Source organism: Bemisia tabaci, chromosome 6 (assembly GCF_918797505.1).
Source record: "Bemisia tabaci chromosome 6, PGI_BMITA_v3".
NCBI lineage: Eukaryota > Metazoa > Arthropoda > Insecta > Hemiptera > Aleyrodidae > Bemisia > Bemisia tabaci.
In genome coordinates this window covers 50,733,403-50,739,844 of record NC_092798.1, presented here as the reverse complement: position 1 = coordinate 50,739,844, position 6,442 = coordinate 50,733,403, and positions in this window count along the sequence as shown.

The following is a 6,442-nucleotide window of genomic DNA, read 5'->3' as shown; positions in this document are numbered from 1 at the left end:
AATTGCGTGTTTGGTCTCTCTCTTAACTCGACTTATTGAAGGTGCTGTCTCTTGTATCACTAAGAGACGACAAAATTAGAAATTACTATACTCTCAGGAAATGAGAGATTTTGTCGCCTTTTCTCGTTTGTAATTTTGTTTTTATAAATCCGATTTTTTATACCTACACTTTAAAAAATTGCAAATTTTTGCCGCCCCTTAGATTTGCCGCCATGGGCCGCGGCCCATGTGGCCACCCCCTTAATCCGGCCCTGATCTCGATTACAAAGAAAGCACTCCTAAAATTTCAGGGTAGAACGTCTCTAAATTTCTCACGGATAAAATAAACGAGGTAGGAAATTAGGCTACTTTCAGTGTAGTTAGGCAGATTTTGAATAAATTCGTCGAATGATTCTTTATGACACCGATGAGTTAGAAGATTGCGTCTTGTCAATAGATTATTCAGATTTTTGTATACTGAAGAAAATTAGCTTATTCTGATTTTTCTACAGTGTAGAAAAATCTGAATAAGCAACTTAACAGATATCGCTCCCTAAGGAAGTCTGGGTGCATTACGGTTCCATTCCTTGTGGAAGGTCAGACTTGTGGTATTGCATAAATTAGGTCAGAAACCTGAGGAAAGATGGAATTTTATGCTAAAAAAAAGAGATCATTCCCCTTTTCACTTCAATATATGGAAAGGAGGAAAAAGCAGTGTGCCTATTTACATGAAAAATAGAGAATAAAAAAAATTGAGGATGTAAAAATTAAGGATTTAAAAATCGGAGGGAACTCGGCGTCTTTCTCACGAAAGAATGTAACTGCATTTCAATGTTGCCAGATTTTTCTGCGCAGAGTGCATTTTTACCAGGAGAATTTTGAGAATTTCCGACTGAAAATTTCACTGATTTTCTTCTGATCTCATTCAAAAATCAGACGAATTTTCGAAGAAAATTATGCGAGTTTATTCTAGCAAAAAAATTGGATTGTTTTAATCAATTTCGCAACATTGGAATTTGGTTACGTTTCTTCGTGCAGGAAACGACAAACTGTGAATAAAAATAACACGATAGATTGTGAGTCGCAGAACGGATGGAAATAATGATCATGCTGAAACACTGAATTGACTTTAAAAAATCGAACTTGACATCGCATTTAGCTCTCGCATTCAATGTGTTGATTTCTTCTCAGCGCTCAGCTTTGTTTATTTCTTTTCTTGGAATTTCTGTGCTTTTTTTCTTTATTGCGATGAAAATTGAGGCATCCGATGAATGAAAGAGGTGAGTAACATTTTTGTGATTTCGAGGAAAACTAGTTCACAATTAGGCCGGAATTTTAAGACGTTACTCGAAACTTCCTCGACTCGAGATTTACTCGACTCGAGGAACCTCCAAAACGGCCTCGACTCGAAACTCACTCGACTCGAGAAAAAACTCCTCGACTTGAAAATCTACTCCACTCGAAAATCTACTCGACTCGAAACTCCGTCGTCCAAAAAAAAAAAATGGCTTCCAGGTGAGAGAATGACGTTCAACGTCAATTAAAGAACAGATTAGGAATTTATTTGGAATAATAATCATGGAAAAGTGCGTCAAATTAAACTTTAGCGGCTACTTTCATAAATTCCCGGGCCATGAGTTAATTTCTGATTCATCCGCTTGAGTATGCATTCGTGAGATGGTGACTGGTGAGAAGGCGGCCCCGGCCATTCATTGTATTTGTTTGTTTGTTTATCAGTGCCAGACCAGTAATCCTTTTAATTAATTGTTTCAAAGTTAATAATTCGATTTCTTAGTGGTTTTTGTGTTTCTTTATGTGATATAGCCCTTTGTGTCATAGTTCAAGCGTTCAATGGATCCTAATCGTCTTTGAGAACACGGCTAAACCCACACCACAGATGCTTAACATTCATGCGATTGAATGGAAGTGAATTTCTCGGTGATTGAACCTTTCTTTTCTCCTCAGTACTTATTTTCATCATACATGTATTCCATCATGAATTCTCTGTGAAATTTCTCGGAAATGCGTGATTTATTCTCCGGAGAAAAGTTGATAGTGTAGCCCTTATCCAAGCGTCAGCGTCTCAAATACGTACCAATTATGAAACCCTGTGCTTTATTATTTCATTTATATTGTCTACATGTGATTTATAGCAAAGGAATATCCGTTTCTCTCAGGTAACTTATCAAAAATTACAAACCATACCCTCACTCAAAAGCATCTTCTTTCAAAGCCCTTTGGTTAAGATTGTGATTCATCAAGTTGTCAGCTGGTTTTCACAAACACAAGTTCTATCGAGTCAACATTGAACATTAAACACTGTACCTATGAAGCAGATTTGTGACTTTAGAGATCAGGTTTTTCTTCATTTTCCAGTTTCTGAACATGATTTAATAGAAGTTTTCTACTTGGCCTCTGAAAGCACAAGCATAGGCCACATTACGCGATTCGTATCTCTCATGATTATCAATCTTATTCTACCTAATAAGCGTTTTAGAGCTCACTGAGTGTATGTTGAGACAAAAGTCTAGTATTTTCTTGTCACTGCTCACCAATGGTGCTGTCTGAAAGCATGTATCAACCTGTTATATTGCTGCTGACTTGGAGCTGATCAGATAATGACATTCGTCTCAACATGCGATGAGCAAGCTCTAACAGCGATGCGCAACTGATTGTCCAATCTAGAGGACTTTGCTATCATGATGCTTTTCTTTGGGTTGGTATGTCAAGTGCTCATAATTCTTTGAAATTAAAATGTGTGCGGTCTCCTGGCCCTCAGGTATTTACCTAAGTTAATCCTGAACCAAAGGAATCTCTACTGAGTCATAATATTCACTTATCCCGACACACTGCAGCACATGGGCAGTTCGAATGCTATTCTCATCAAAGTGTCAGACTCAAGAGTTTCCAAGATGGCCATTGCCCAGCATTTAAGAGAGCAACCTACCTCAGCAGTTTGTGTATCTAGTGGCTGTCTCATTCAAAGATCATGGTTCTCTGCTGATTTGATATTAAACAATTTGCGGAGACCATGGATTGATTGTCCACAGCTGTCAATTTCAACGCAACTCATCAGCCTCTGAATTCACTCATCCACGTACCCTCTCATCCTTCAAATCTTCTACCATATAGTGCAGAGAGTTTGATTTTCTGTGAGTATTCATGACATCATGTTCTATAACTTTCATTCCTTCAGCACACAGTATTTTTCTGTTAGGTTCGGCTATTAACCTTGACCTGAAATGCCCATTTTGTTTTGACTACATGCTTAGCTAAAATTACTTCGTCACCAAGTGTCCACATTTGTAGTGAAGTGGTGAAGCTGCTCATAAATTAACTGATTTGATTCTCTCTTCTCAGAAACATTGGAATTCCTCACTCAAATATTGCTTCATTTTTGTTGATGGGACAAACTTGATCTTTTCTCAGTGCTTCATTTCTCCTCTAGTTCTTATGATGATTTTTTGGGGGGAAGGAGGGAGAGGCCAAGGTGCAAAAAGTTAGAGTGAGCATGTTCATGTGTTTTCTCGTGTCCTTTTGTATGTTTTTAATTATGCTCTCACTATTTTTGCAATACCTGGCACCCATGGCGTCACTAGAAATCGCCCTGATAAATTCTATTTTTTAAGGAATTCATTGCTCGGGAAGCCTAACCAGTGGAAATTGTTTGTATGTTTCTCTGAGACTCGGCGCTCAGTTGTTAGAAATCTGAGGCCCCAAATATCATTATTCTTCTTCACTTTACTGAAGAAGTAAATGAGGCCATTTTTAATCCAATCTGTCAATTTTTATGTTGATTTTCTAGGGAGTTACCTACAGGAGTGTTAGCAAAGAATGGGGGAATAATGAGTTGCTCGAACATTTTTCTCCCTGAAAAACTGAAAATTCAGTGTCAGGTTCTTCAGGTTTTTTTTGGAGGAGTAGGAGGGAGGGCGGGGGACGAAGATGAATTCAGGATGAAAGCTATTTCTTTATTTCGTGGAAAACCCATGTTTAAATTAAAGTAAATTAGGTTAAAAACCAAGATAGACTTTTGCAAGTTATTATTTTTGATTAAAAACAATACCTCAGGGAACCAAATGTTTTTTCACCGAAACAAACGATGTAATGTCTTAGATGACAAAAAACGGGAATAACTTTTAAAACTATCATAAAAATATTTTATTGAACATCAATTACATCAACTCCACGTCAAATGAAACCCATTAATGCCCTTGGAATTGCATTAGGATCACTATTTGATGAGGACTTTGAATTTGAAAGTAGCTTCGTAAAGTGCATGACCAAAATCCCAAGTGCACAGATTGCCATAAGTAGCAATTACATTGTAACAATATTGCAATTCCACTGAGTGTTGTGTATGTTGCCTAGCTCCTATTTGAAGGGGTCCCGTTTATTGAAACTTGTTGCAATTTTTCAATGCATTGCATATTGCCTATCTTTCTGACACATGGAACTCATTTTGTTGATTGTTTAAAATCAGCATAAATCGACTAAATGATGTAAAAATGTTGCAATTTAATGGTAAAAAAATTACAATTGTATTGAAATCAAACTGCAATTTAATTTCAATATTTTCGTTGCACTGTGCTACTTGGGATGCGTAGTACCCGTGGCGCTGTACTCTTCAGTAGCTCTTTCTGAGGTTCACTTTCTTTGATGAAGCTTTGAGGGAAAGGAGGGGATGCTCTTCGCACGGGGGTGGATTTAAGGATTTTTTTACTCTGAAAAATTAACCCTCTATGACAATATAAAATGTTGAAATTCAATGTCCGTGACCCCCAAAAATCGCCCTTCAGCTACCGTTTCAAAACACCGAAGTTGTAAGGTAGTTGCAACTGAGAAGGAGAAGTTCTAGAGGAAAAACAGTATACTTTTTTCTTTGAAGGGAAAAATAGCATACATATCTAAAGTAAACAAGGGAAAGTGGGTAAAATTAAATTTTAGCAATAAAATTCATAAAAAAATTCACTTCATTCAAATTCACTTTCATAACAAAACAAATCACTTTCAACCAAGTTTCCTCAGAACTCCCTTGAGGGACCTCAGTACCTCACTCACGAAAATCTCGAGATTGACTCAACGAAATTCACTTGAGGAAATTTGGAGGTGACTCGAAGCGCGTTTCGAGTCGAGGAAATTTCGAGTCGCGTCTTAAAATACCGTCAATTCTCGAGGACACTCGAAAAGCGTACTCAAGGAAATCTCGAGTCGAGGAAGTTTCGAGTAACGTCTTAAAATTCCGGCCTTAATCTACATCTACAACGAGAGGCGTGGCTCGTAATAATTTTAAACTGATGCTGCCGACCTAGGATTAGGCCTCAAGGTATGAATTAAAGCACCATTTTGTGTGTGACCGTTCACAAGAAAAATAACTGGAGTCCTCAGAAATAAAATAACCGGTAATTCGATTTAAGCCGTATTGAGTCAAACACTGAAATTTGAGACAATAGATGGAAAACTTTCTCACTTAAAAAGGTATGGTTTTAGGTACAGTGATATTAGCATGATAATCAGCAACATACTCTCTGGTAGCAGATACTTTACCTCTAACAGCATTCGCACCAAAAGTATGGTAAATGTTGCCGGATGTCTGATTATATCCTTACCCTATAGTATCACTGTGTCGAAAATCAAGTGGGCCCATGATAGAATTCACTATAGGTACCTCTGGTAAAATTTGCAATACTTTGTTTTTGGTGTTTTCTAATTGGTTATTGTTTTAATAGAGGGCATAAATTTGCGTTTAAATCCGGCAATTTTCTATCATGCTTGTGTCGAAATCGATTTTTTAAAAGCTCTTTTCGGAACTATAAGATTTTATTAAAAATTAAGAAAATTATTATCATATATTTATTATCATGTTATATTAACACGAAATCATCGAAATAAGTTCGCAACAGCGCTGATTGCAACACATTGCAGGCACTTCGTTGTTTGAGTAGGAGAATCAACTCATGAAAAAAATTCGCGATGCATCGAAGAGAAAGAAATAAAAACTGGTGAAAGTTAAGCTTAATAATAAATGATGACAACCAATTTTTTTCACCTCTCCCCTCTCGTTTTCCTCTGTTTCTTAAAAAATCCCAAGCAAAATTTCAAAAATTTTGCGGAGCTGTTTAAACACAATTTTAAGGGAAAATTTGGAATTTCCCTGGAGATTTCGGTTGTTTGTCCTTGAATCCCAATTCAGTTTTTTTTCATATTTACTTTCAAATTCCACATAAATTTTTTTAAAAAAATTAAATGATTCTATTTCAAAGAAATGAATGTAAACTTTCCATCGATTATCTAAGTGATTACAGTTATGATTTGCATTCAAAATTACGCGAAGGGTGTTCACCATTCAAGCGAGTCACGCATTCTTTTTCTCTTTAAACAATCATACGAATAAATAATTTTTCAAACTTATTTCTCATTCGTAGTGCTTCTTTGTAGCAAGGCCCGTCCTTTAAAGGGAATT